General features: G+C 49.7%; 1 long non-coding RNA gene across 1 annotated transcript in view; it reads left to right on the top strand.

Annotated features, from left to right (window-relative positions):
- Positions 1-3,550: 3,550 nt before the first annotated feature.
- Positions 3,551-8,990, top strand: part of LOC311171547 — a 66,251-nt gene continuing 60,811 nt past the window's right edge. The window contains exon 1 of the long non-coding RNA XR_014617065.1: positions 3,551-3,908. This is a non-coding gene — a long non-coding RNA (uncharacterized lncRNA). The remainder of the gene's footprint in view (positions 3,909-8,990) is intronic.

Below are 8,990 nucleotides of genomic sequence, written 5' to 3'. Positions count from 1 at the left end.
CAAGCCGGCGCGGAAAGCCACAGGCAAGCCAGCACCAATCAAAGGGGAAGAGTCCCCACCTGGCCCAGCTGCGCTGATGAGCTCCAGGCTCCGCCCAGGGCCGGAGCCTGACTCCGCCCCCCCGACTCTGGCTGCGCACCAGTGAACTTCCTAGGACCGTCGCTAGGGTGCTCTGGTGAGGGGGTGCGGGGACCTCAGACCCACGGGGCTGGGGCCACCTCTGCACCCATGGGGTTACGGGATTGTCTTCCCCGTTGCGGGAATGGGGCACTCTTCCCCTCAGGGGAAGCCCAAATCTTTCTCCCGGGGCACCCCTGCACCCTCCTCTCGCATTCACAACCCCAGCAGAAGAGCCGTGCACCCGCAGATGCCCTAGACAGAGGGCCGGGGTCCCTGTCAGGGGATGGCACCCCCTGTAAGCTAGGGACAAGCTGCGACCGCTGCCTCTTCCAAAACTGCATGCACACAGGCCGGCATGGAAAGCACCGGGAAAGCCAGCACCACTCAAAGGGGAAGAGTCTGCATCTGTCCCAGCAGCGCTGATGAACCCCAGGCTCCGCCCCTGGCCGGAGACTTACCCCGCCCACCCGACTCTGGCTGCGCACAGGTGCACTTCCTAGGGCCTCCTATAGGGTGCGCTGGTGAGGGGTTCGTGGACCCTCCGCCCCCACCTGGCTGGTGCCACATCTGCCCCCAAGGGTTACAGAACTTTCCTCCCCCATGGGCGTACGGGGCCCTGTTCCCCCTCGCTGAAGCCCAAACCTTCCTCCCGGGGAACGCCTGCACCCTCCTCTTGCACTGACAGCCCCACGGCGGGCTGAGTGCCCCCAGACGCCCTAGACGGAGGGTGCGGTCCTTGTCAGGTGAGGACACCCCCTGTAAGCCAGGGACAAGCGGAGACCGAGCCTCTTCCAAAATTGCAGGCACACAGGCCGGTGCCGAAAGCCCCTGCCAAGCCAGCTCTACTCAAAGGTGAGAAGTCCTCACCTGACCCTGCCACGGTGAAGAGCCCCAGGCTCCGCCCCTGGGAGGAGCCTGACCCCGCCCACCCGACTCTGCCTGCACACAGGTGCACTTCCTAGGTCCGCAGCTTGGGTGCGCTCTTGAGGGGGTTCGGGAACCCTCAGCCCCCTCGGGGATAGGGGGAACTCTGCACCCATTGGGGTATGGAAATTTCCTCCCCCATGGGGGAACGGTACTCTCTTCACCTCGGGGGAAGCCCAAATCTTCCTCCCGGGGCACTCCTGTACCCTTATCTTCCACTGAGAGCCCCAGCGGTGGGCCGTGCACCCGCAGACGCCCTAGACAGTGGGCCGAGGTCCCTGTCAGGGGAGGGCACCCCCTGTAAGCCAGGGACAAGCGGGGACCGCATCCTCTTCCAAAACTGCAGGCACACAGGCCGGCTTGGAAAGCCCCGGGCAAGCCAGCACCACTCAAAGGGGAAGAGTCCTCACCTGGCCCAGCAGTGCTGATGAGCCATAGGCTCCGCCCCTGGCTGGAGCCTGACCCTGCCCAACCGACTATGCCTTTGCAGAGGTGCATTTCCTAGGGCCGACGCTAGGGACGCTAGTGAGTGGGTTCCGGGACCCTAAGCCCCCACGGGGCTGGGGCCTCCTCTGCACCCAATGGGGTACGGGATTATGTTCCCCCAAGGGGGAACGGGTCCCTCTTCCCCCTCACGGAAGCCCAAATATTACTCCCAGGGCATGCCTGCACACTCCTCTTACACTCAAAGCCCCAGCGGCGGCGCCATGCGCCCGCAGACGCCCTAGAAGGAGGGCCGGGGTCCCTAACCTGGGAGGGCACCCCCTGTAAGCCTGGGATAACGGCGACCGCAGCCTCTTCCAAAACTGCAGGAAGTTAAGCCGGTGCGGAAAGCCCAAGCCAAGCCAGCACCACTCAAAGGGGAAGAGTCCACAACTGGCCAGCAGCGCTGATGAACCCCAGGCTCTGCCCCTGGACGGAGCCTGACACCACCCACCCGATTCTGCCTGCGTATAGGTGCACTTCCTAGGGCGGATTCTAGTGGGCGCTGCTGAGAGGGTTCGCGGACCCTCAGCCCCTCGGGGCTGGGGTTACCTCTGCACCCATGGGGTTACGGGATTGTCTTCCCCTATGGGGGAACGGGGCCCTCTTCTCCTTCGCGGCAAACCAAATATTCCTTCCGGGGCACACCTGCACCCTCCTCTCGCACTCACAGCCCCAGCGGCGGGTCTGTACGCCCGCAGACGCTCTAGACGGAGGGCCGGAGTCCCTGTCCGGGGAGGGCAACCCCGGTAAGACAGGGACAAGCGGAGACCGCGGCCTCTTCCAAAACTGCAGGCACACAGGCCGGCGCGGAAAGCTCCGGGGAAGCCAGCACCACTCAAAGGGGAAGAGTCCTCACCTGGCCCAGCAGCGCTCATGAGCCCCAGACTCAGTCCCTCGCCGGAGCGTGACCCCGCCCACAGGACTCTGGCTGCTCCCAGGTGCACTTCCTAGGGCCGCCGCTAGGTGGCGCTGGTGAGGCGGTTCTGGGACCCTCAGCCCCCACGGGGCTAGAAGGACCTCTGCACCATTGGGGGTATGGAACTTTCCTCCCCGATGGGGGAGCAGGGCTCTCTTCCCCTCGGGGGAAGCCAAAATCTTCCTCCAGGTGCACTCCTGCAACCTCCTCTCAGACTCAGAGCCCCAATGGCGGGCTCTGCGCCCGCAGACGCCTTAGACGGAGGGCCGGGGTCCCTGTCAGGGGAGGGCATCCCCTGTATGCCAGGGACAGCGGCGACCGCGGACTCCTCCAAAACTGCAGGCACACAGGTCGGCGCAGAAAGCCCCAGGGAAGCTAGCACCACTCAAAGGGGAAGAGTCCTCACCTGGCCCAACAGCGCTGATGAGCCCCAGGCTCCGCCCATGGCCGGAGCCTCACCACACCCCCCGATTCTGCATGCGCACAGGTGCACTACCTAGGGCCACCGCTATGATGTGCTGGTGTGGGGGTTCGGGGACCCTCAGCCCCCACGGGGCTGTGGCCCTCTTTGCACCCATGGGGGTACGGGATTGTCTTCCCACATGGGGGAACAGGGCCCTCTTCCCCTTCACGGAAGCCCAAATCTTCCTCCTGGGCACGACTGCACCCTCCTCTCGCACTCACAGCCCCAGCGGCGGGGCTGTGCGCCCGCAGACGCCCTAGACGGTGGGCCGGGATCCCTGTCAGTGGAGAGCACCCCTTGTAAGCAAGGGACAAGCGGGGACCACAGCCTCTTCCAAAACTGCAGGCACACAGGCCGGCGCAGATACCCCCGGGCAAGCCAGCACCACTCAAAGGAGAAGAGTCCTCACCTGGCTTAGGTGATGTAGAACTACGAGAAGAACATGAAGAACTAGAAGAACAAGAAGAATAAGAATTAGAAACAGAAGAATAAGAGGAAAACGTAGAAATAACAAAAGAATAAGCCGAAAAAGGAGAAATAACAGAAGAATAAACCGAAAAAGCAGAAATAACAGATGATTCAGCTGAGGAAGAAGCAGAAGAAGCAGATGAAGAAGAAGTAATTGAAAACACAAAAAGTGCAGAAGAAACAGAAGAAGATGAATAAGAGTAGTGTGGTGTCGAACTACAAGAAGAACAAGAAGAACTAGAAGAACGAAGGAACAAGAAGTAAATACAGAAGAATAATCCAAAAAAGCAGAAATAACAGAAGAATAAGACGAAATAGCAGAAATATCAGAAGAATAAGCCAAAAAAAGCAGACTAAACGGAAGATTCAGCTGAGGAAGAAGCAGAAAAAGCAGAAGAGGAAGTAATTGAAAAAGAAAAAAATGCAGAAGAAACAGAAGAGAATGAAGAAGAGGAAGCAGATGTAGAACAACAAGAACTAGAAGAACAAGAATAACAACAAGAAGAAACAGAAGAATAAGGGGAAAAAGCAGTTATAACAGAAGAAAAATCCCCAAAAGCAGAAATAACAGAACAATAAGACGAAACAGCAGAAATAACATAAGAATAAGCTGAAGAAGAAGCAGAAGAAGCAGAAGAAGTAGAAATAATTGAAAAAGCAGAAAAAGCATTAGAAACAGAAGAGGATGAAGAAGAGGGTGTCGTAGAACTACAAGAAGAACAAGAAGAACTAGATGAAGAAGAAGAACAAGAAGTAGAAACAGATGAATAAGACGAAAAAGTAGATATAACAGAATAAGACGAACAAGCAAAAATAACAGAAGATTAAGCCGAAAAAGCAGAAATAACATAAGAATCAGCGGAAGAAGAAGCAGAAGAAGCAGAATAAGAAGAACCAAGTGAAAAAACAAAAAGTGCAGAAGAAACAGATGAAGATGAAGAAGAAGAGGAGGGTGATGTAGAACTACAAGAATAATACGAAGAACTAGAAGAACAAGAAGAACAAGAAGTAGAATGAGAAGAATAAGCCGTAAAAGCAGAAATAACAGAAGAATATGACGAAATAGCAGAAATAACAGAAGAACAAGCCGTAAAGGCAGAAATAACAGAAGATTCAGCTGAGGAAGAAGCAAAAAAAGCAGAAGAAGAGGAAGTAATTGAAAAAGCAAAAAATGTAGAACAAACAGAAGAAGATGAAGAAGAAGAAGGAGATGTAGACCTACAAGTAGAACAAGAAGAACTAGAAGAACAAGTAGGAGAAATATAAGTATAATAGGAAAAAGGAGAAATTACAGAAGAATAAGCCGAAAAAGCAGAGATTACAGAAGAATAAGCGGAAAAAGCAGAAATAACAGAAGATTCAGGTGAGGAAAAAGCAGAAAAAGCAGAAGAGGAAGTAATTGAAAAAGCAAAAAATGCAGAAGAAACAGAAGAAGATGAAGAAGAAGAAGCAGATGTAGAGCAACAACTAGAAGAACCAGAAAACAACAATAAGAAACAGAAGAATAAGAGGAAAAAGCAGATATAACAGAAGAATAATCCCAAAATGCAGAAATATCAGAAGAATAAGAAGAAACAGAAGAAATAAGAGAAGAATAAGCTGAAAAAGAAGCAGAAGAAGTAGAAGAAAAAGAAGTACTTGAAAAAGAAATATGCAGAAGAAACAGAGGAGGATGAAGAAGAGCAAGAAGGATATGTAGAACTTCAAGAAGAACAAGAAGAACTACAAGAACTAGAAGAACAAGAAGAGCAAGAAGTAGAATCAGAACAATAAGACGAAAAAGCAGAAATAACAGAAGAATTAGCCGAAAAAGCAGAAATAACAGAAGAATAAGATGAAGAAGCAGAAGAAGCAGAAGAAGAAGTAATTGAAAAAGCAGAAAATGCAGTAGAAACAGAAGAAGATGATGAAGAAGAAGAGGGGGATGTAGAACTACAAGAAGAACAAAACATCAAGAAGAAAAAGAAGAACAAGAAGTAGAAAGAGAAGAATAAATGAGAAAGTAGAAATAACAGTATAATAAGCCGAAAAAGCAGAAATGAGAGAAGAATAAGCCGAAATAACAGAAATAACAGAAGATTCAGCTGAGGAAGAAGCAGAAGAAGCAGAAGAAGAACAAGTAATTGAAAAAACAAAAAGTGCAGAAGAAACAGAAGAAGATGAAGAAGAAGAAGAAGAGGGTGAGGTAGAACTACAAGAAGAACAAGAAGAACTAGAAGAACGAAAGGAACAAGAAGAAGAAACATAAGTATAATAGGAAAAAGCAGAAATTAGAGAAGAATAAGCCGAAAAAGCAGAAATACAGAAGAAAAACCCGAAAAAGAAGAAATAACAGAAGAATAACCTGAAGAAACAGAAGAAGAAGCAGAAGAAGAGGAAGTAATTGAAAAAGCAAAAAAAAGCAGAAGAAGATGAAGAAGAAGATGAAGGAGATGTAGAACAACAAGAACTAGAAGAACAAGAACAACAAGAAGAAACAGAAGAATAAGAGGAAAAAGCACATATAAGAGAAGAAAAGCCCAAAATGCAGAAATAACAGAAGAATAAGACGAAACAGCAGAAATAACAGAAGAATAAGCAGAAAAAGCAGAAATAACAGAAGAATAAGCTGAATGAAGCAGAAGAAGCAGCAGAAGAAGAAGAAGAAGAAGAAGAAGAAGAAGAAGAAGAAGAAGAAGAAGAAGAAGAAGAAGAAGAAGAAGAAGAAGAAGAAATTGAAAAAGCAAAAAATGCAGAAGAAACAGAAGAAGATGAAGAAGAAGAAGAAGGATATATAGAACTACAAGTAGAACAAGAAGAACAAGAAGAGCAAGAAGTAGAATCAGAAGAATAAGCCGAAACAGCAGAAATAACAGAAGAATAAGCTGAAAAAGAAGCAGAAGAAGAAGTACTTGAAATAGAAAAAATGCAGAAGAAACAGAAGAAGATGAAAAAGAAGAAGAAGGAGATGTAGAACTACAAGAAGAACTATAAGAACTTGAAGAACAAGAAGAACAAAAGGAAGAAACAGAAGAATAAGAGGAAAAATTAGAAATAACAGAAGAATAAGACGAACAAGCAGAAATAACAGAAGAAGGAGGGGCGGAGCAACATGGTGGCGAGGAGACGCGTCGAGTAAGATCTCCCATTAAAAAAGTTAATAGGGAGGAAAAGCGGCAGGTCCCAGTGAGAACTGGGACACGGAAGATAAACGGGTGACTCCAGCAAACTACCCGAAGAAGAAAGTTGCCATAAAAGAGGACCAGAAGGGAGGGAAGCGCAGAACCCTGCTCCCCTCCCCCGCCCACAAAGTCGGCACTCTCCGACCGGCAGAGAGGAGGGAAACAACAAACCAAAACGGCCAACAAGAAAAACGGACGCAGCAAGTGGGACTGTGAGTGGAAAGGAACTATTTCAGCCACCACACCCCGTGAACGGGAGCTGTGGAGAACCCTGCAGGATCCGCCGCGGAGGTGAGCTCCAGGCGCCATTAAAGAGAGCCCCGCCCCCCAGGAGGAGACCAGCACCAGCACACAGCCCCGGCCTCCCGGTAAGCTTGCGCGGAAAGTGGCGCGGATCCGGACCGGATCGCAGCTGCCAAGGTCCCCGCGCCTGCGACCTAGGCTTGCGGGGAGACAGCGGAGGCCCTCCCTGAGTGAGCAGGAACAAGGCGCCCAGGCAGGGGAGCGGGATTCAAAAGGCGCCATTCCCGCGCCACTGATCTGGACTACAGCCCGCGTCCTGGAACTGAGGGCTTTGGAACTGAGACCCGGGGCACGAAATTAGGGGCGTGGGTTCCCCACGACGGTGGGGCACAAGGCAGACACAGCACCCCAAAGCCGTTGAGGTGTACCCTACCATCCCTGCTCTGCTCCCTGTCCCACGGGGTGGAAAATCATCTTCCCAAGGGCTCTAGGAGAGATCTCTGGCGCCACCTAGCGACTTGACCCCAGCACAGGCTACTGAAGGAGCTAGTGGCCAGCTGGGGAGTTAGCCCACACCGGGCTCCTTCCGAACAAGTAGTCTGAGCCCACAGGGAGAGCGAGCACCCACAGCCGGGGCAGACCAGGCGCGCAGAAGAGTGTGCCTGAGACCAGACGTGCAGGGAGTGTGTCCCACATCACCATTTTAGAACAGGGACATTTCTTCAGTAAAGACTACTTGCAGAAGGCTTCCTCAGGAGCCAGCGGTGAGCGGGGGAAGTTCGCCCACGCCAGACCCCCTCTGGCCTGCAGTCCAAGCCCAGAGGGGAGCAGGAACCCACCGGCGGGGCAGACCAGGCGCACAGGGGAGTGTGTCCCCACATCGGCATTTTAGAACAGGGGCCTTTCTCCAGTAAAGACTGCTTGAAACTGACAGATGACTCCTGGAAGAACCAGAGGGGAACAGAGAAGCCCACCCAAGATGCCGGCCAGTCCCAACAACACAGTGTCCCAACGCATACGGCAAATTAGAAAACAGACAGTAGGGAGGAGAAGAACCACACGCAACCTAGCAACTCTCCAGAGAAAAAGCACACCACAAAAACAAAGCCAGCCCCCAGATTGCAAAGACAATAACTTGGAAGAATTTCTGAGCCTTCCAGAAAGAGAATTTAAAATTGCCGTGATTAAAAAACTGACAGAAGTCATAAAGGAAAACAATGATAAGGGAAAAATAATCAACGATCAGAAGAATGCAATTGAGTCCCTAGAGAGGGAAAACAATGGTCAGAAGAAAGAAATTGAGTCCCTAAAGAGGGAAGTAAAAGAAATGCAGGAGATCAAAGAATTAATGGAAGAACTAAAGAATTCTGGGAAAAGCAATGAAAGCAGAATAGATGAAATGGAAGAACGAATAAGTAATCTTGAAGACACAGAAATAAAAAGAACCAAAACAGAAAAGGAAAGAGAAGTACGAAGGAAAAAGAACGAGGAAAGACTTCGGGAACTATCTGACTCCATGAGGAAAGGAAATATAAGAGTTATAGGAATACCAGAAGGAGAGGAGAGAGATGTAGGAACAGAGAAAATATTCAAAGAGATAATTGAAGAGAACTTCCCAAATGTGAAGAAGGAGCTGAAAATTGATATACAAGAAGCAAGAAGAACACCAAACTTCCACGACGAAAAGAAAAATACAGCAAGACACATAATAGTAAAGCTCCCAAGAATCCAGGACAAGGAAAAAATAATGAAGCTGGCAAGAGGGAAGAAACAGATAACATTCAAAGGAAAACCAATCAGGCTGACATCAGACTTCTCCGAAGAAACACTACGGGCAAGGAGAGAGTGGAGGGACATAGTCAAAAGACTCCATGAAAACAGATGCCAACCAAGAATACTCTATCCCGCAAAGCTCTCCTTCCTCTTTGAAGAAAGAATATGGACCTTCCCAGACAAACAGAAACTCCGGAATTTCATTGCAACTAAACCCCCACTCCAAAAAATACTACAAGGAGTCCTAAAGCCAGAACCTCAGAGGGACGAATAACAATGAAAGAAGGCCAAAAAAAAAGTTATTAAAAAAATAAATAAATAAAATCAAAGGAAAGACAAACACAATGGCAAATACAGATGTTAACATATCAATATTAACTCTAAATGTAAATGGACTAAACTCTTCAATAAAAAGACACAGAGTTGCAGCCTGGAT

The sequence above is a fragment of the Talpa europaea genome (genome assembly GCF_964194135.1).
Source record: "Talpa europaea genome assembly, chromosome: 6".
Classification (NCBI taxonomy): Eukaryota; Metazoa; Chordata; class Mammalia; order Eulipotyphla; family Talpidae; genus Talpa; species Talpa europaea.
Note: the sequence above shows the minus strand (reverse complement) of the source record. Positions and strands in the feature narration are given on the sequence as shown.